At 39.0% G+C, this 22525-nt stretch overlaps 1 long non-coding RNA gene across 1 annotated transcript in view; it reads right to left on the reverse strand.

Moving 5' to 3' along the window:
• Positions 1–7549: 7549 nt before the first annotated feature.
• The window catches only part of LOC139169932 (uncharacterized), a 30940-nt gene continuing 15964 nt past the window's right edge, over positions 7550–22525 (reverse strand). The window contains exon 3 of the long non-coding RNA XR_011559551.1: positions 7550–7680. This is a non-coding gene — a long non-coding RNA (uncharacterized lncRNA). The remainder of the gene's footprint in view (positions 7681–22525) is intronic.

Here is a 22525-nt window from a genome sequence, read left to right on the forward strand (position 1 = left end):
TTTTTGCCAGCCAGCTTGCTACACCTGAAAGCAAAAGCCTAATCCATCTTATCCATCTTATCAATCAAGATGTTCTAATAAAATGAGGCATTGGTAGTGGCACAAGAGCATTCAGTACCTGTGACTTACATCCATGTTGACTTTAGGACTGGATAAGCCACATGAGAACATCTTATCCTCTTTCCCCACATTATAGCAAGAGTATGAACAGGGGTGGGCTGCTAAGGTGGAATGGTGAAGTGTACTTGCCCCGTGGCTCTGAGTGCTAGCGGAGTCCAGCACAATTATGCTACTGCACCTGGGCAGGTAGCAAAATCGTGCACGGACATGCAGGTGCTCCTGTGGCCCAGGTGCAGTAGCATAATTGAGCTGTACTCTGCTAGCACTCAGAGCCACAGGGGCGAGCACACGTCACAGTTCCATCTTAGCAGCCCACCTCTCAGTATAAATAAGGGGGATGTAATTGGAACCTTAGAACGAAGTCTTCATATCTCTCCTTGCCCTCCCAAGTCTGCTGGGTTTTCACTCTTTGCTGCTTTTAGAAAGCAGCTTTCTCAACAGAGGAGCAAGAAGGTTCTGTGATTTGAGCAACCTTTTATTTACCGCCTACTTGACCTTTCCAATATGAGGCACCCTCTAGATTATTTATAAAGTCAATAATATAATATAATTTTAAACGAGTAAACAAACAGGTGATAAGCAGCCAAACAAGTAAATATTAATTGCTCTTAACATTATAGCAGTGCTGTCTGGTTGTTGAATGAATAAAGGCATTGCTAAATGAATGTGCCCAAAGCAACCTTCCTATACCAATATAGCTGGAGGATGCCAGACTGCAGAATAGAGACTTTAGGAAAAAGCAGACACAACATAGAAAGAAAATCCATTACTCTCCAAGAATCAATTGAGTAACTTACAAAGGTGAGTACAACTGGTTAAACCATTTAGGGGAGGGTGTTCTTCCTGCTCCAAGATTATTTGTTTGGGGAAAGGGGGAAGAGAAACCTTTACCTCCCATTTATTCATCAATGTGGAATCCCTTAGAGAGTATTAAATATTCTCCCCAGGTGTCTTGCTTGGAGTTACTTTTAAGAGATAAAAGACCAGCAGACTCCCTTACTACCTATTAGTTGTTTATGTTTAGCATTTAATTTAGTAGTTTCTCAGGTGGCTGACAATTTCTGATTGCTACCTTCAACAACTGCAGGGCAATGTGATCTTGGCAAAAAACTGTATTTGCTTTAAGTCGCCCAAAGGCATTAAGAGAGCACTTCTGCATTATCCAAAAACTCTTGTGCTTGTTCAAGTATGAAGTACTATATAGAGCTAATATATTATAAATATTAATATTCTGCAAATATAGTGAGCTTACCATGTTCTTATGCCTTTGAGTCACTATTAACTCCTGGGAAACATCTGGCAAAACTTTACTAGCAAGACTTCAGAAGTGGTTTGCCATTGATTGCTTCTCAGGACTTACAAAGAAGAAATGGCCCATGGCCACCCAGCTGACCTTGTGTCTCCCTGTTTCCATCCTGCTGCCTTACCAGTATACTAAACTGGCTTCAGTTTACTATAAGCATACGTCAATCTGTATTTCACCCATTATTTTTATTTATGTTGCAATTACCGCACGAATCCCAGCGGCCGATAAGGTTCCACAGAGTTGGCCTTCTCCGGGTCCTGTTGACCAAACAATGTCATTTGGCGGGCCCCAGGGGAAGAGCCTTCTCTGTGGTGGCCCTGGCCCTCTGGAATCAACTCCCCCCAGAGATTAGAACGGCCCCCACCCTCCTTGTCTTTCGCAAGTTACTCAAAACCCACCTATATCGCCAGGCATGGGGAAATTAAGACATCTCCCCCAGGCTTTCTTATATTTTATGTTTGGTATGTATGTGTGGTATGGTTTTTAAATTGTTGGGGGTTTTTAATATAATTTTATTATTAGATTTGTTCCATTATTGTACTGTTTTTATTATTGTTGTGAGCCGCCCCGAGTCTTCGGAGAGGGGCGGCATACAAATCTAATAAATTGAATTGAATTGAATTATATCAATTTGAAAGACATAGTGGGCCTGTTCTTACCTCATGGGGAGATTGGTTTAATGAAGAGGGTTGTGTATTGTATTCCCACTATAAAGTAGATCAGGGGTGTGAAACTGGCGGCCCGCAGGCTGGATGCAACATGTGCAGGCCACACCCACCCCAACTCCCAAAACAAACAAAAAATGTTGTGAAAGATCATGTCACGGTAAAGTGAGGCTGCAAGTTTGAGATGATTAACTAATAGAGGTTGCAGGGAATAATTCATAATGTATTGGTTCTTTTCCTGAATGCATCCTGAAAGTTAGGTTAGATTTGGTTTAACTAATCTTGATTTACTTCAATACAACTCTACAAAAGCATAATTTGTATCCACACAGATTTGGCATGCCTTTTCCTGGATTAATTTGGACCGGGACTCACTGCTCACAGTCACTCATGCCCTCATCACCTCGAGGTTCGACTACTGTAACGCTCTCTACATGGGGCTACCTTTCAAAAGTGTTCAGAAATTTCAGATCGTGCAGAATGCAGCTGCGAGAGCAGTCATGGGCTTCCCCAGGTATGCCCATGTTACACCAACACTCTGCAGTCTGCATTGGTTGCCGATCAATTTCCGGTCACAATTCAAAGTGTTGGTTATGATCTATAAAGCCCTTCATGGCATCGGACCAGAATATCTCCGAGACCGCCTTCTGCTGCACGAATCCCAGTGACCGATTAGGTCCCACAGAGTGGGCCTTCTCCGGGTCCCGTCAACTAAACAATGTCGGTTGGCGGGCCCCAGGGGAAGAGCCTTCTCTATGGCGGCCCCGACCCTCTGGAACCAGCTCTCCCTGGAGATTAGGGTTGCCCCCCCCCCTTGCCTTTCGCAAACTCCTTAAAACCCACCTTTGTCTTCAGGCATGGGGGAACTGAGATATCTCTCCCGGGCCTATATAATTTATGTATGGTATGTTTGTAGGTATGTCTGCTTAAAAATTGTTTTTTTTAACTATTTTAAATTTTAAATTTTAAATTATTAGATTTGTCAGGAACTGTTTTTATTGTGTTGTGAGCCGCCCCGAGTCTATGGAGAGGGGCGGCATACAAATCTAATAAATAAATAAATAAATAAATAAATAAATTAAGTGACATACAGGGAAATTACATGCCCCAAATTTGGGGTGATCCAATGGTTGTCATTGTCTTTCAAAATGAAATGTCCTATTGGTTTTCAGTTTAAGATTTGTGGAAGGGGTAAGGAAGTTCTGTGAGTTTTCTAAAATGTTGATACTATCCACATTCTTCACTCCACTTCCCACTGCAACCCCTTTTTTAGAAATAGGATTCCTTTTCTTTCCTGCCCAAACTCTCATCATATGACTCCACAGCTGCTGCTTCGAAAGGAGCAATATTAAGTCATTAGAAAGCACAGCTGGGCATTACACTGGGGCCATTTATATGAAAAGAGGATCTTGCTTTAATTAATCTCCTGCTGTTGTACCTGCCAGATCTGAAGTCAAGTGCCAGTGGGTGGATGGGTCACTGGGAAATTTATGCTTTCAGGTGCAGAATAAGAAGCCTCTTATTTCATTATTATCCTACCAGAGCTGTGAGGAATCACTCCTGTTATATTAAAAAGTCATTTCTTACAGAAAAGAAACATTGGCAATGAATGGGATTTGAAAACTGTACACAATTACCTTTTGTAATCTGTGTTCCAGCAGAGCAATTGGTTCAATGGCGTGAATTGAGACCACCCCTGTTTCCAGAGTTAATGTTAAGGAAAAAAATGGGAAAGTAGTAGTGTAAAAAAAAAACCTATTGCCCTGACACGTTTGGTGGAAACAAGGCCTCTTGTTCTCACAAATTTCCCCTTGTTTTATTGGGGGTGGGGAGGAAACACTGGCATTAGCAATTTCTATTAATGTCATTTGACTTTTAAACTTTTATAAGTTAATATTTGTCTTTAAAAAAAGAGTAAAGGAAGGTCTAAAGCAGTGGTTCTCAACCTTTCTAATGCCGCGACCCCTTAATACAGTTCCTCATCTTGTGGCGACCCCCAACTATACGTTTAGCGCCAATTCTTCCAACAGATCTTTAAGCTGATTGGCAAGAGGTCAGAGGGACACCCCCCCTGTAAACGCCTGATTGGTTGGATTGTAAAAATATGTTCCAAGATGCCAGAATAGAAGCTTTAGTTGCTAACACCATTGGAAATTTGTCTTTTCCCATGGTCTTAGGTGACCCCTGTGAAATGGTCGTTCGACCCCCAAAGGGGTTCCGACCCCAAGGTTGAGAACCACTGGTCTAAAGCAAAAATGGAGCTCCACCCCAGAGCACCAAATCTGCACTGAAAGATGTTGAAAGAAAATGTAGGGTGTCCTGCATAAGCCATGCCCACAGTGTGGTAGTAAAAATTTTGGTAGTCCTTCACTGATTAAATAGGTTATCAGTCCAAGATATATCTGACAAAGGTAGCAAGTTTAGCTTCCAGGTGTGACATTTATCACATATCATAGCCTCAAATTTTCAGTTTCTGAGCCTAGAAAATGCTACAATTTTCAAGAAAGACAGCATGTCTGCTACTTATAGGAACTGAAGAATCAAGGAATTGAAACAAATCAAATTTAGTTACACAAATAGAATCTTTCCTTCTGGAGTGATTATGATGTTTACTTCTTTTCTTACTTTAGAGACACACTACATGCTTTATTAATTTATGCAAAGCTGTTTCTGCTTCATTTGTAATAATTCAACTGGGTTATCTTGGAAAAGCCTGTTGACATCTAAACTGCGATGACTTTTCAGTTAGGAAAAGTTTATATATATATAGACGTATTATGATTTAGTTATACACAATGGTTAAGTTGTAATGAATGTGGAGAATCAAATTTTTTATAGGGATCATATGTTTGGAAAACTACCAGACATCTTTGTTTAATATTTAATTAATCTTTCTTTAAGTTATGGTTAATCACACAGCTGAAAAAGATCTCTGCTAGAGATTTGTTAATTAATGAGGACATTTTTTGTTAATATGATTCTCTCTGGATGTACCGTATTACATGCCACATTTTTTCAATTAATATGGCCAACTCAAGGACCAGTTGTCTTAACATATTTGGGAAGTGGAATCCACAAGAGGTTAAAAAACACCATGGTGACATAGATGCAACTGTACAATCTAAGCTCTGAACATGAAAGAAAGGGGCGTCAATCACATATAAATGTCGGTACAGGTCTATGCAGTTTCTACCCTGATATTCCAGAAGTCTTTTTTAAAATTGCCTTTTTTCTTTGGCCTTGGGATATGCTTGATGGTCCATGTCAACTGTGGTTTTTTGTTATATGCAGAGGTGGGCTGTTAAGATGGAACCGTGACATGTGCTCTGTTCTGCCGGTGTGTCTCAACTGCCCGTAATTACAGGGTAATTAGTCCAGGAAGACACACACCACATGATAAAAGGAAAACCCAAAAGTTTTTATAAACAGAAAAACAGAAACAACTCCCTTTTTAAATGTCAAAGGGATTTTCTGGTACACAAGAGGCACAGGTTAAATGCAGTCCAATTGCTCACCCAATAACTGGGAAATTGAGTCCAATTCTAAAGTCCAGAGAGTCCACACACACAATCCTGAACAGCAAAAAACACAATCTTGACGAAACAATGAATCAGATAAACTGCCATGAGGCTAAAACACCAGGCTGCACTTTTATCTGTAGCACTAATTACAGCAGCCCCACCCAACCACAGGTGGCCTCATTTTCTCTTGTAATAATCCTTCAGTTGTTGTCTCCTATGCATCACTCTACGCATGCATGGATGTGTCATTAATTCTTGTTCAGAATCCAGGGATGATACAGATGACTGATCTCCTCATGGGCTGTCTGCCAAACTCCCCTCTTCCCTGTCACTCACGCTTCCTTGGTCAGAGGAGACTTCGTCGGCAGATTCTACTGGGAGCAAAACAGGCCTGCGGCATGTGTATGTCTCTTCCACATCCACCTCCACACTCCTTGGGGCAGGAGCTGGGCCAGAGCTAACCACAACAGTGCTTGCCCCTGTGGCTCTGAGTACTAGCAGAGTCCAGCGCAATTAGGGTACTGCACCTGGGCAGGTAGCAAAATTGCGCGTAGATCTGCAAAAATTGCACGCGGACCCACAAAATTGCAGGGGCACCCCTGCGGGTCCGCGTGTGATTTTGCTACCTGCCACCGTGCAGTACCCTAATTGTGCTGGACTCCGCTAGCACTCAGAGCCACGGGAGCGAGCACACATCACCGTTCCACCTTAGCAGCCCACCTCTGGTTATATGGGATGAGTCTGTCTGAATACTTTAGATTTTCTCTATTGTTTTTATGGATTTCAACTGTGAGCCATTTAGAATTATTCTGGAATCAATCTGTTGGATGATGAGGAGGATACCATCTTGACTGATTTGATCTGTCCTACAATTGCCCTTGCCTCTGGGGTAGAAAGTTAGGGAAAGCTGAGATAATCAATACAATGTTGTATGAATCAATGATCTAATTCACAAGATCCAATGCTATGGAATTGGAAATAAAACTCCCATATTTTGATCAATCCAATCAATCCTATTAAACTGCATTTAAAAAAAGATATAGGACAGGGGTGTCAAAGTCATGTCCTCACAGCGGCATCACATGACATAAAAGGACTTTACCCCCCTTTGCTAAAACAGGTGTGGCCAGTATGTAACACATCTGGCCCACAGCCCTGATAAAGGACATTAACCTAAACCACCTTTAAAGAAGTAAGGTTGCAAATAACCTATGTTATTTAATATACCTGAAATAAGAAAAAATATATCTTATTGTTGTTCTTATTGTTCTATAATGAATGCTACAAAAAATTACAACTTATTTTTTCATGCCACTCTAAAGGCAAACATTATCTTTGCTTTATATTCTTGAATGCTATCATTGTATGAATGTTATACTTCAAAACAATGATATTTTAAAAACATTCTGGGTTCTTCAAAATTGTACTGTTTGGCTTTTTGGAGACCTATAGTATCTATCTACACCTTGCTTCAGAAAATAATTATTTTTCATGACTGCTAATTTGGGTGGAAAGCATTTAATTAACTCTTGTTTGAAAATGTCTGCATTGCAAGAAACCTTATCAAAGGAAGAAAAGCACTTCCTTGAAACTGAATGAACTGGAACGCATGATAATGCACATGCTAAGAGATAACCCATAGGGGGGGGGGAGAACCCATTTTATAAACACAACTTTGTTATTATTGTAGTAGAATTTAAAGCGAAATAAAAGTGCCAGGCATCAACTTGTATAAATTCCAAAGCCTGTGACTGAAAAAGTAAACTGATACATACTGCCTATCTATAGGAAATGTAATCCCTTCCTTTTCAGAATAACAGCCTTCATTAGTTGCATTCACAAGAGTCCAGCTTTTTTCTGAATGGGAAGGAAGAATACCCCATCTGCTTAAGACAGCAAGATGAATGAATATGGGTTTTTTTGCAATATGGTCCCGTCTTCTTACAACACTTCTTACAATGTTGGCTTTCCACTGACACATGCTCTGTAAAGATCCAGATCTGTTCTTCTTCTTCTTGATGGTTGAAAAATAAATATCAAAGGCTTTCAAAGGATTAATCCAAGTGCTCTAAAGATTAAAAAAAAGATGAGTCATAAATACATTCAGTCCAATTTTTCTTGTTAACTGATGAAAGGCTTAATATGATTTGCAATCTAGTCCAGAAATAGCAATAACACACTCCTCTTTTCCTGTCTAAGATGGCAAGAACTGTCCTTGTCTTGACAGAAAAATACTATCTTCAAATAAATAAGTGCAAATAAATAGGTTGGCTAGTTTATACACAGGATACTTCTAGACAATTGGTCTTCTGTCTCCTCAAAATGGTAAGTCTGTAATAGGAGGCAAGACAGACATATTATAAGCCGGGGTGGCGCAGCAGGTAGAGTGCTGTACTGCAGGCCACTGAAGCTGACTGTAGATCTGCAGGTCAGCGGTTCAAATCTCATCACCGGCTCAAGGTTGACTCAGCCTTCTATCCTTCCGAGGTGGGTAAAATGAGGACCCAGATTGTGGGGGCAATATGCTGGCTCTGTTAAAAAGTGCTATTGCTAACATGTTGTAAGCCGCCCTGAGTCTAAGAATAAGGCGGCATAAAAATCGAATAAATAAAATAAATAAATGTCCAGTAAGAACACTAACACTTTAAAAATACCACAGCATACCATTCCCAAAGTGACATTTACATCCTTGAAACAACATTTTCTTGTCCATGGATATAATCCCGCTGGGGCAGGAATATAATAAAAATAGTTTATACTGTATTTGCAAACCTCTGGTTATTTATTTATTGGATTTGTATGCCGCCCCTCTCCAGATGAACAGAAATTCATCTCACAGAAGTATTAGGGTAGCACCTTCATCTGGGAAGCACCCTAGAAGGGATTGAAACTGAATAAATGTAATGTCATAATAGATCTCCTACCGGCATAACAGCATAATGCTTCACACATCTCAGGTAAGTGTAGTGAAAAAATAAGATATGGCAGAAATAATGAAATAAGAATGTCAAATCTAAGCTACAGAACTGGGTTGTTGTTTTGGTGATGATCCATGTATATTCATATAGCTGCATGCTTAGGATTATTGTTACTTTTAAGCATTAACATTAACCTTAATGGTACAAGTTATGACACCACTACTGCATTTTTTGTTGATTACTAACAGTGATGGGCTCCTACAGGTACAGTCAGGTACACAGAACCAGTAGAAAAAAATTGAATTTTTTTCTTTTTTTTTCCTTCTGGGCTCTGGATATGGTTATCCTATTGCAGTAAATGATGTTGAATGTGTATAATTTTAGAAGAGCTCTGTGTGTGTGTGTCTATATATACATACAGTTTATATAATAGATAATGTATATTTTTGTATGCCTGCATGTAATATGTGCGTATACATATGGTATATATACACAGAATTATATTTTGGATAGATAGGGAAATTGTATCTCTTTGAGGCCAGGCATCCTAACCCTAACCCAAACCCTTGATGTGAGTAACATGAAATTGGCCACCTTTAAGCCAGTCACATGACCTTTAAGCCACCCCGGTCACATGATTGTCAAGCCACTCCCACCTGATCATATCGTCGGCAAGCCACAGCCACAAAATAAGCCACGCCCCACAGTGCAGTAGTAAAAAATTTTGCAGCCCTTCACTGATTACTAATTATTGTCTGTTATGGGGCACTAGTGTTTGGTTTTTTTTAGTAGTGCAACAGGACTGAAAGGAACAGGCAAGTAGCAGACTTACTACGCCTTACTTTTATTATTAGCTTGAAATCAGAGAGAGAGACATGAAAACAGAGGAAACACCTCAACAAAGTATTGTCTGGCCACCATTTTCATGGTAAGAAAATAGAATGTCATCTGTTCTTATGGAAATGGAGGAAGACATAAACTTAGTTTTAACAACCAACATGAGCATTACAGATATGATACTGCATGTGGCTAAAAATATAATGTCATGGTTGAAAGATTGTGTGAATTCTGTTTCTATGTATATGGCAGGTTTATTCACTAACAAAATCCTTCAAGACAAAATAATGTCTTTATCATCTAAATCTCACTGATACAGTTCATATCTTGTTGGAATTCCAGAACAGTCAGTCAGCCTGGTTTCTTTATGGAAATACAGTGGTACCTCGGTTCTCGACCACAATCCGTTCCAGAAGTGTGGTTGAGAACCGATTTGGTTGAGAACCGAATTAATTTATCCCATAGGAAATAATGGAAATGGATTTCATTGGTTCCCAGCCCATTGACTTGCTGGGAACCAATTAAATCTACAGTATTTCCTCTATTTCCTATGGGATAAGGATCTGAGGGGACAGGGTGAGAGGGAAGGGGAGTCGGAATCCCGACACGCCCCTCCTGGCCGCCCTCTTAACAGCCTCCCAGTCTCTCCCATCTAACTGCTCCAAGCTGCAGGAAGGGTAGGGCTGGCTGCAATACCGGCAGTTTTGGGGGGCTCCTTTCCTCAGCGGCTCAGTTCGGCACCTCCAGGCAGCTGCACCAACTTTTTCCTTCCCGGCAGTGATGGCTCCGGCTGCTTACCTTCATCACATGACGTTCCTGACGCTGCTCCTCCTCGTAGGGAAGCGCCGGAGCCGCCGCCGCCAGGAAGGAAAAAGTTGGTGCAGCTGCCTGGAGGTACCGAACTGAACCGCTGAGGAAAGGAGCCCCCCGAAGCTGCCGGTATTGCAGCCAGCCCTACCCTTCCTACAGCTTGGAGCAGTTACAAGGTAGAGACTGGGAGGCTGTTAAGAGGGCGGCCAGGAGGGGCGTGTCGGGATTCCAACTCCCATTCCCTCTGACCTCGTCCCCTCAGATCTCACATTTCGGATAGTAAACAAAATTTTCTGTTCAGTATCCGAATTTTTGTTTGGATACCGAAGCAAATTTTTGCAGAAAATTTTGTTTGAAATCCGAAATGTATGAAAACCCAGGCGTTTGAGAACCGAGGTACCACTGTACTAATAAAATAAATGGTAGCCATGCCAAAAGATGATTAATGAGGTCACTGTCCCACAACCTTTCCTTTTCATATTGTTTATAAGCTCTGGTCATTTATGCAAAGTTTCCAGGTTTACATAAAAATTCATTGAAATGTCCCTACTTCATTTCGGCAATTGAATGGAAGAAAATAAATCTCATATTATGGCATTTTAGGATTATACTCAAGAGGTCGAAAGTATTGGTACTACCGTATCATCGTTTGTAATAATAACTGCCATTATTATTTTTTTCAAGTTTTGAAATATCTTTTCTATAAATGTATCAGATCATCAATTCTATAATTTTTAATTGTATCTCTTTTAACTCTATGTAAAAGAAGCATTGTGTAAGGTATTTACGGTATATTCCCAAAGATCACATGCAGAATAATTGAACTGAATTACAAAACAGCATTTTTCAGACTGAAATACCAACAACTATGTTTGCCCTTAATTTCAGCATTATAGTGATTACAATTTATAAGTCTGAAACTGCATTTGAAGATGGCTCTAGGTACTTTTTATACAGAGCAGGAGACCTACAATAAGGCATAAAACCTCTTCAATTAGAACATTTTCTTGAAAGTCTGATTTTTGCTTTCACAGAAAATAAGCAGGCTTGGGATAAAATCCCTCTTTCTTCTGACTTTATTAAACTGAGATTTGGGGTTGACAACCATAAATTAAGTAGCCCTGTTGACTTCTATACAAAAAGTAAATGAATTTAACTTTTAAGTTTACTTTCTTATAATCAAGTGACCATAATTAACAAAGAAAACAGTTGCCATTGTGTTTTATTAATAATGAAAATGTAGTGGACAAGATTTTTTTGACATGTTTCAATTACTGTTGTCTGCAGTATTTTAGATTGTAATTATTTAATTAGGATTATGAGAACTTTTAAAAATACTAGTTCCATTATCTGCACTGTGCTTATATATTCTCTGATAGCGTTTCTTTCTGAAGCATCTCTGAAAAACTGAAAAGTATTTTGCTCTATTTCCACCATCAACTTTTCAGAGGCCTACACCCAGCGGTGGGCAGCAGGCAGGACGGGGTGGAACACAGTTCCACCGGCGGAAATGAAGATGTGTGCGCAGCTCCAGCTGATTGGTGGCTGTCACTTCCTGGATTACTGGTCTCAGCTCGGCTCTCCCTTTTTTTCCCTGCTGCTGCTGCATCTGCGCTCCTTGCTTTTTTCATCTTTCCTTTTTTCTGGCCTCGGATGAGCTTCCCTCTCTCTTGCCCGGCTCCCCTCCGGCCTCACGCGACCACCTCCTGCATGAGGTGTAAGCAGAATGTGTGGGTGAAAGTGGCACTGGCAGCACCCGTTCACCTAGTTACCCAGACTGAGGCAGGGGGCAACCCAGGAAGGAGAGCGTGGGAAACACGAAGCAAATTGTCACCCTAGCGAGCAACCCTGGTAAGGTTGTCAGCCGAGAACAGTTCACTTGAACGGTGATGATCATTCAAGCCACTCCCACCTGGTCACATGGCCGGCAAGCCACTCTTACCCAGTCATATGACCATTAAGCCACACCCATAGTGTGGCAGTAAAAATTTTGGCTGTCCATTACTGCCCACAACCCTCAATTTGTTTCTCTCTTTAGAATACCTGTGGTGCAGGACAGACTTACTGGCTACAATAGGACCTCTGGTCACGAATGCTTTTGACCATGAACAAATTGGGTTCCAACCAGAAAATTCACATTTTTTTCCCCACAGCTGATTTCCCTTCTGTGCCTTTTTTTTTTTTTGGTAAGTGTGCCAAGTTTCCAAAATTAAGTTTGGGTCACAACCAAATCAGGTTGCAACCAAAGTTATGGAACAAATTATGGTCATGACCAGAGGTTTTACTGTACTTCCTACATCTGATCTAGAGGTGGAGCTTTTGCTTAATAATCAGGAGTTTGATTCTAGGTAGAGGCAGATGTAGGGGCTCCCACTTGGGCAGGGGGTTGGACTAGATGACCTGCAAGGTCTCTTAGAACAGATACTTAGAACAACACTATAATGCTCAGATATAATTAATATGTCATAATTTTAAATGTGTTTATCATCTTCCAAATAAAGAATACTAAAAATAGGAAAGAACTAGAAGATCAAGACCATTTCACCAAGGAATGATGGTGAATGACCTAGGCATAAAGGAGCTTAGCATTTGGAACATCTATATCCCAACAACCCCTCTCCACTCACTAATCAATCTATTGTATAGGGTCCCCCTAATCTACTTGTCCAGACTGAAGAAGCTGTTTAGATAAGCACCAAAATATTTCAAAGTAACAGGAAAAGTCCAGTTACTATGACTCAACTTCCAGGCAGCTATATATAACTCATCTAAAAAACTTCTACGGGAGGTCCCATCAAGTTAAAAATCAACTAAATCCTTAGTTGATTTTGGGCACTTCTACACAATCACTGGGACCATTCCTCAATCCCTCAAAAGTAGCTCAAATTGAACCTTTTTTATAGCTTCAAAATACCAAGAATATGCAGCACTTAAGAGCTATTCAGCATTCACCTCTTATTGCAATGTACAGCACTAAAAAAAGTATAATCCAAGTGATATACTACCATCTGAGCTACTGCTGATCCTTCTTCTCACCCCTCATTAAACAAAAAGAAGAAAACACATTTCTAGCATGCCCCTCCTCGTTTCTATGTATGTTTTTTGAGTTGCTTGGAAAACATATCCTTCAGTAATTACAATGAGGAAAACTTTCAAATTTGAGTTTCTTCTGCATTTAAAAGTCTCTTGTAAGCTATAAAGAGGAAACAAAGGCATCCTTGAAATTTTTTTAGCAGCCACTATGGGAACCTAAGAGGAGAAGAGGGGAAAATATATTTAAAACAATAGGTCCAGATAGACACTACAAACAAGAGGCTGGAACTCAGTTACCAGGATGCGAGCTAACTGGGGATGCCAGTGAGCTTCAGGTCTAAACAAAGAGCAACGTAGCTCTCCCAAACTCTTGATTTCTGGATATGCTGAAAATCAACGAAGTTGGAATCCAATATATCAGAAAACTATTGGATTGGACAAAGTTGACATAGCCCTCTAAAGGAAAACGCCATCAATCAAGCGGGGAGTTTGATCTGTCTCCATTATTTCCCTTTTTGTAAGGAATACTTTAGGCAACTAGTAGAGAATACTCACTCAAGAGCAATATATCTCATGCTAGTCCTAACCTTCAATTGATAAGTTATGGGGGGGGGGGATCTCCGTATCAGACTAAAAGTGCTCATCAGTACATTATCATTATCTCACAAGATGTAGAAAATTCATGTCTAGACTTCTGATTAATTTTTATATATAGACAGATTCTGAGAAATGATGATGGAGATACAATAAATACTTCAATTCTGTGTTAGTGTTTCCTCATTACACGTTATGAATGTGTGTGCACATATATGTTTAAATATATAAAAATGCAAGAGAAGAAATGTCTTAGAGCTGATGTTAATACTAAATGTCAGTTTTCAGGTACAATTTGTACCATCGTATTGAAATATTTCTAATTTCTTGAATGTATTGAATGTATTGAATAAGCAACTAGGCTCACAACAGCAATTGTGAATTAATAAATCAAACACACACACGCATACACACAGAGAGGGAGGGAGGGAAAACCTTTTGTAGTAAAACATATTTCTTATAACGATTTTTCTATTTCTGCTGCTAGTATAGCAGTATTATTCAAGTATACCTATTATATGCTTTCTGAAACAAATGCACACAAATCAAACCTACTCTGAAATTAGGCTACTGTTCAAAATGGTAACAATTAATTAATCACAGGGTTTCCCTATATCCCTGTTTTCTAAACAATGTCCCATTTTTGTATCAATGATGACTATTTTTCCTAGTTGTGCTGCCTTATGTTTATCTATATTAGATCTTATTTCATTTACTTCCACCCATCTCACTCAACTTTTGTTCGTAGTAATTATTCTTAAGATCAAATAAAATGTTACATGGAACTGTGTTGCTTTCGGGATACATTACTGGGAGGAAAGCTAACAACTGATCAGACTTTTGCTTAAACCCTCCCCCCTGCCCAACCCTCAGAAGGTCAATTCCACCTGATTTTGCCATCGCCCGTAATGATCACACACACATATCTTTCCATCTCCCTCACATGGTTTCCTGGAACCTGTCCATTATCATAATGACGTGTACTTTATTCTCTGAAAATTGTTAGAGGATGAAGTTTTAAAAATATATAATTTGTATTCCAAATTGTCAACTACTAACAGTTCTTGGATCAGTTTTATTTTTTATAACAACAAAGATTAAATACTTTTTGTTGCCATGGTCAGCATAGTTAATTTAGTTCATTCTCGCCAACAAGCAGTTTTCTCCCCTTAGTTCTACACTCTGCCGCACACCTCATATAATAGATAGATAGATAGATAGATAGATAGATAGATAGATAGATAGATGGATGGATGGATGGATGGATGGATGGATGGACGGGTGATAGATAGATAGATAGATAGATGATAGATAGATAGATGATAGATAGATAGATAGATAGATGGATGGATGGATGGATGGATGGATGGACGGGTGATAGATAGATAGATAGATAGATGATAGATAGATAGATGATAGATAGATAGATAGATAGATAGATAGATAGATAGATAGATAGATAGATAGATAGATAGATAGATGGATGGATGGATGGATGGACGGGTGATAGATAGATAGATAGATAGATAGATAGATAGATAGATAGATGGATGGATGGATGGACGGGTGATAGATAGATAGATAGATAGATGATAGATAGATAGATGATAGATAGATAGATAGATAGATAGATAGAGATAGATAGATAGATAGATAGATAGATATGGATGGATGGATGGATGGATGGATGGATGGAAGATAGATAGATAGATAGATAGATAGATAGATGATAGATAGATAGATAGATAGATAGATAGATAGATAGATAGATAGATATGGATGGATGGATGGATGGATGGTAGATAGATAGATGATAGATAGATAGATAGATAGAGATAGATAGATAGATAGATAGATAGATAGATAGATAGATAGATAGATAGATAGATATGGATGGATGGATGGATGGATGGATGGTAGATAGATAGATAGATATAGATGGATGGATGGATGGATGGTAGATAGATAGATAGATAGATAGATAGATAGATAGATAGATGATAGATAGATAGATAGATAGATAGATAGATAGATAGATAGATATAGATGGATGGATGGATGGATGGTAGATAGATAGATAGATGATAGATAGATAGATAGATAGATAGATAGATAGATAGATAGATATAGATAGATAGATAGATAGATAGATATGGATGGATGGATGGATGGATGGATGGTAGATAGATAGATAGATAGATAGATAGATAGATAGATAGATAGATAGATAGATGATAGATAGATAGATAGATATAGATGGATGGATGGATGGATGGATGGTAGATAGATAGATAGATGATAGATAGATAGATAGATAGATGATAGATAGATAGATGATAGATAGATAGATGATAGATAGATAGATGATAGATAGATAGATGATAGACAGATAGATAGATAGATAGATAGATAGATAGATAGATAGATAGATAGATAGAGAGAGAGAGAGAGAGAGAGAGACAGACAGACAGACAGACAGACAGACAGGAGACAGATATAAAAAACCTTTGTTTGCAATTCTTATATTTGACCATTCTAGTTCTCACAGCGATAAAGGGCAAAGGGAAAAGCACACTGAGACTTAAAAGATTCTTTTATTATAACCTAATAATAACAGTAGCATTAGATTGGATTATTGGTTTCCTAATATGGTCTACCTCAAAGAGCTGATATCATTACTGTAAATCCCAGACAATCCAAATCTGATCAAATATCAAATAGCTTATTAAATGAGGTATGCAAAATATTTCAAATTCAAAACTTTTCAAACTGCTCTGATCTCTTCAGAAATGTTTTGAAGCTGTTTCAATCTTACCTGATTTGCTCTGATCTTGAAAACATCTCAATTCAAAATGTTTTATATACTTCCAGTTATTATTATTTTTTAAGTCGGTAGCCGTGGATAAAGAGGAAGCTTTGCCCTGATTGTTTCGGTTAGGAAGTTGTTCAGCGCTCAAGAAAGTAGCAGTCATGTGAGCCATTTTGTTTCAAACTAATATTTATTTATTTTGGGGGGGTGGCAAAAAGATTAACAGGTAGTGATGAATGTTGCCTGGAAGACATTACAAGGTGCACAATGTTGAAATGTATTACTTTTAAATGCTTAAAAATGAATCTAGCTATTTTAATATTAAAATTCTTTTCTCCCAGTAACCCAGTAACTTATACCTGGGTTTTCCCAATTTAATCCAATATTTAATCACAATACCACATTGACTGGCACAATCATATGCAGCTCCATTTTCTTAGCCTAGTCCCGGGGTAGGCAAAGTTGGCTCTTCTATGACATGTGAACTTCAACTCCCAGAATTCCTGAGCTAGCATGCTTGGCTGAGGAATTCTGGGAGTTGAAGTCCACAAGCCATAGAAGAGCCAACTTTGCCTACCCCTGGCCTAGTCAATCTTTCTCAAAGCAATAGACCAACTGAACAAATAAACTTAGGCACTGCTTAATGTACTGTTAATGAGTGGATACATACTTATAGCTGCTAAAAGCCAGTTCAAACAAAAAGATATTACAGTATTTTCAAAATTCAGTAAATCTTTAAGAAATTGAGGTGCTAGGGTGCCCAAACCTCATGGAATTGTCACCAAAATATGAATATATGTAGCAACCTTTGCACTGTGGATATGACATCACAGATGATTCAGTCAAAGAGCATGGCTGACTCTGAATGCCGGTAAAGATAGTCTTTGACTTATAACTATAATTGGAACTGGAATTTCTATCATTAAGCAATGCAGTCCTGAAGTGAGTCATCCTGTAACTGTGCCTAATTTTAATGAGTTTTGCCATGGTCATTAAAGCAAATCATAATCAGCATTGACTTTATTTGTCAGAAGCTAGCTGGGAAGGTTGCAAATGATGATAACATGACTCTGGGATGTTATAGCCATCATAAATACATATCAATTGTCAGGAACCTGACCACGATCATTCATTCATTCATTCATTCACTCACTCACTCACTCACTCATTTAGTCCAATATACAATGAGGGTTTTAGTGGGTATATATCTATATACACATAGTAAAATACGTGATGAAGGTTATAGAGGAGATACTCATAGTAAAATATATCTAAAAAATAGTAGAAAAGAAGGTATAGTAATAGAACATATCAATGAAAGAATAGAAGAAGAGATATAGAAATAGAAGAAAGGTATAGGGGATATAGGAGAGCAATAGGACAGGGGACGGAAGGCACTCTAGTGCACTTGTACTTGCCCCTTACTGACCTGTTAGGAATCTGGATAGGTCAATCGTAGATAATCTAAGGGTAAAGTGTTGGGGGTTTGGGGATGACACTATGGAGTCCAGCATACAAATCTAATCAGATAGATAGATAGATAGATAGATAGATAGATAGATAGATAGATAGATAGATAGATAGATAGATAAAATGAGTTCCATGCTTCGACAACTCAGTTACTGAAGTCATATTTTTTACAGTCAAGTTTGGAGCGGTTAATATTAAGTTTAAATCTGTTGTGTGCTCTTGTGTTGTTGTGGTTGAAGCTGAAGTAGTCGCCGACTACTTCATGGGATGGTCATAAATGTGATGGTCATAAATGATGTGGCAATTGGCTGTAAGTCTCTTTTTCAGTGCTGTTGTAAGCAAATGGTCACTAAACAAATGGTCATAAATTAAGGACTACCTATAGATTCATTTATTGACTGCCTTGTTTAGAGACCATTTGTAGTTATGACTGCAATGAAAAAGTAATTGATGTCCATTCTCACATTTACAACTTTTTATGCCTATAGAGCAAAGGAAAGCTAAAGTAAGATCATAAGAATAGTCACTGTTTACGACTGCTTCACAATGACTTAGTTGCTGATCCCAACTGTGGTAGCTAAACCAGGATTGACTGTAAGATCCATTTCCTATTTATTGTGGAAGCACAGATTCTGCAGAACTGGTTTTCATGCTGCTAGAATAAAGATGTGATCTTGCAAGTACCTGCAGTATTTACTTTAAATTACTCATTGAAATGTTTTGTTCCAAAAAAGAAACCTCTGTTAGAGATAAGGTTCAAAATGCAGTATTTTCGCATTTTTCAAGATGGCTTTGTTCATAGGATATCTGATAGTTTATGGTCTGCGTGTATCATTTTATTTAAAGTTCTTTTTTCCTGTCTGCACTGACATGAAATTAATGAAATACAGTATCAGGATTTTTAAAAATGGAAATAATAACTTTAACCACTCCCTCCATATATTCAATCCAGAGCATTGTAGTCAGGAAGAGCAGAGCGAGAGTGGATTACTGATGAAAGAAACAGCTTCAAGTGTCAGGCCTCTAAGATTCAACATAATATGTTGAATCAAGACGTATGAATCACAGCCTGTCACCTGCTGGAGCTTTTACAAAGAAAAAAAGAGGCATCTGTCAAGTTGTCTGAAGTAGTTTTTAAAGACATTATTGATTCTGATATGACTCTCCAACTCAATTTCAACATGCCAAACAACCAGTTCCTACTCCATAGATAACCTGTGTTCCCTTTCACTCAGTTGTAAGTTGTAACTATGTCTCTTTAAAAATTGTGATAAATAAAGGTAACACAAACATACTTTCTCCTTTCAACCTCCTTTTCAATAGTCAGCAGCTCGTGCTTGCATATTTTTTCCTGGCAGAAACAGTGGAAAATAATTAGCTGAAGATATAATCTGGAAGGTTTGTCGAAAATAGATGAAAATATATCAAGCTTCATTTTTTTTGTCTTTCAGTTGTTACTTTACCTCTTCTGTTGCTTTTTCTAACAAACACAAGGAAGAAAATGAATGGAACAAAAGATACCACCATTTCACTATCAGTAAGCTATTAATGTTCACTTTTTCTTAGAATACTGCAGGTGTCAAAGTTTGATCTAGCTTTTCTTTAGTATACCTCTCTATTGATTTGCCATGAGCTAATTTTGATTTATAAAATCTCTCTCAACCTCCTAACAGTCAAAATTATTGAAAGAGGAACAGGAAAAAGCATTGTCTGTTCAACTATTTAATACAGTTTTCTAAAGATTTGGTAAAAATAGTTATTAATCTAATAAAATTGATTAATCATTGATTGAAATACATTTTGGTAATATGTCTTGAAAAGTCTCCAGTAACTTAAAAATGTTCAGAAATAGTGTATTCATATTTAAATCATTAAAATAAAACTTTTTCCTTTCTCATTCACAGAAATGCCCAGTTTTTAGTAGTGTTTCCTTCCTCCGCACATCATACCCCACCCCAATTCAACCATAGCCCATCCCATTTGAAAGTTTATCACCCAAGCAGGGCTTTTAAGCAGACCTTGTAATGACCTTCTTGGACTGATTCAGATAGGTAGGAATGTCACCTCCTACCAAATTCCCCTGGAAAAGGAAAGACCTTACTGAAATTAAGAGGCAAGAGATTTAAAATGAAGATGTGGGGAAAATTGGTGCAAGCAATCAAAGAGAATAGTCCCACCTATTTTGGGGCAACGTGGTTGTCAACACAAACCAATCCCAGGAGGCAAATTATAATCCCACCAGTGAAATGGGTCAAGCATTTTAGTAATTTTGGGGCTGCCTCCCACAAGACAGGTCCCCTGAAACCAGTGAAGGGCTACCAAAATTTTTACTACCGCACTGGGGATGTGGCTTATGCATTTTCTTTCAACATCTTTCAGTGCAAATTGGGTGCTCTGTGGTGGAGCTCCATTTTCGCTACCCCACTGCGTTCCCCCACATCCAGGCAGTAGCCCACCCCTGCCTGAAACTAACCAAATTGTCTTCCTGGTTGATCCCCAATTTCAATCTGGAAAGCTCCAGATCTATAACCTAATTGAGAAATAATAACATTTCCGTAGGAGGTTTGATTCCTTTCACATTTATAAAAACAAGTATACTGATTTTTGTTCCCTAAGGATTTTATAAAAATAGGTGATATAAACCCCAGATTTATAAAAGCTAAGCTTCCAAGGTGGAGAAAATGATTTACAGCACAGCTTTGATAGAGAATATATCTTCCCTAGCACCCTTAATATACTGAAGATTTTACAATCAATATAGATCAGGTCAGTTGAAATCATGGCAGGTCCATGGCCTTTATAAGATAATGTTTACAGTAATAAAATATAGTAAGGAAGAGATTGAATCCCCAATAGTTTCAATTATCTTAGTTTACATGACCCCCAATTTAAACTCCTCAGCACAAAGGGAGCCGAGTTATAAAACTAAGCACTTTCTTTAGGATTTGTTTTCTTTCTTTATGCTAGCAACACATGACAGCTCCTAGATTCATCAATTTCAGGACAGGGTCTGGGGAGGAGTACCCCTGGATAATCTGTTTCACCATTTCACCAATATGCAAAGTATTCCCTTTGTATTCCATGCACTTCCCAATCTACCTTTTGAGGAAGACTGCAGAATAGCAGTGCATGAGGGAGTTAATACAGGTGCAACTTGTAAAATTAAAATAACTTAAAAACAAATAAGTACAGTTAAAATTAAATGAAAAATAAAATAAAGTTCTTTTATTTCAGTAATGCAACTTAAAAGGCGACACTAATATATGAGAGAGACTCATTACATGCAAAGCAAGATAGTTCCAGCTGTGATTTGTCATAATTGTGATGATTATGGGGTATAGCCAGCCGGGTTCCTACCGGTACATTTGAGGATGCTGCACGAGTAAAACTGGAGCTGGGCGTGCAACTTTGGGCCTCTGGCATGCACTCGTACACGTCCCAACGAGATTTTGCTTCACATATGCAAGATTTCAGCTATTTTGTTTTGCTTCTGCGCATGCACAGAAGCAAAAATAAATAAATACCCGAAATCTCTTGCAAATGTGTGTCCCCTCAGAGATTTTGCTTCCTGTACATGCCAGAGACCTGAAGCTGCGCGCGCAGCTCACCAGTACTGGCAATAGCGGCAACCCCCACCTAATCCACCATCTCAGAAAATTAGAATATTACATGTAATCAGTAAAACAAGGATTGTACATAGAACAACATCTTATGGGGCAAAAGCCATTTTTCAAGAGACAGGTGTGAGCCCCAGGCAATTTAGGCAGAAGCGTCTATGGCAGTGATGGCGAACCTTTTTTCTTTGGGTGCCGAAAGAGCATGTGCGCGTGCTATCACACATGCACAAGTGCCCACATCCAAAATTCAATGCCCAGGAAGGGCAAAAACACCTTACTTGGCCCCCTGGAGGACTCCTGGAGGCCAGAAATGCCCTATTTCCAAACTTCTGGTGGGCCCAGTAGACTTGTGTTTTGCCCTCCGCAGACTCCAAAGGCTTCCCTGGAGCCAGGGGGAGGGTAAAAACACCGTCCCCCATCCCCCCGGCAGCTCTTTTGAAGCCAAAAACGCCCTCCCAGAGCCTCTGTGCAAGCCAAAAATCAGCTGGCCAGCACAAACATGCACGTTGGAGCTGAGCTAGGGCAATGTCTCACATGCCAGCAGATATGGCTCTGCGTGCCACCTGTAGCACCTGTGCCATAGATTCGCCATCACTGGTCTGTGGTCAATGAAGTGGCAGCAACTCTGGATGATTCAGCTCTAAAGGGGTCAGCTAACAATGATCAGCTCTTTGCAGCCTCAGTTGTCATTCAACCCCATCCCTGTCGCCCTTCTGGGCGAAGAATGGAGGCTAGAGTGACTTCTAACAGTTCTATATTCAATACTGTCTGAGAGGCAATTGAACTGTCACAGCTCTTTTTATATGAAACTGATCGGCCAAGCAA

This window comes from Erythrolamprus reginae, chromosome 7 (assembly GCF_031021105.1).
Source record: "Erythrolamprus reginae isolate rEryReg1 chromosome 7, rEryReg1.hap1, whole genome shotgun sequence".
Taxonomy (NCBI): Eukaryota; Metazoa; Chordata; class Lepidosauria; order Squamata; family Dipsadidae; genus Erythrolamprus; species Erythrolamprus reginae.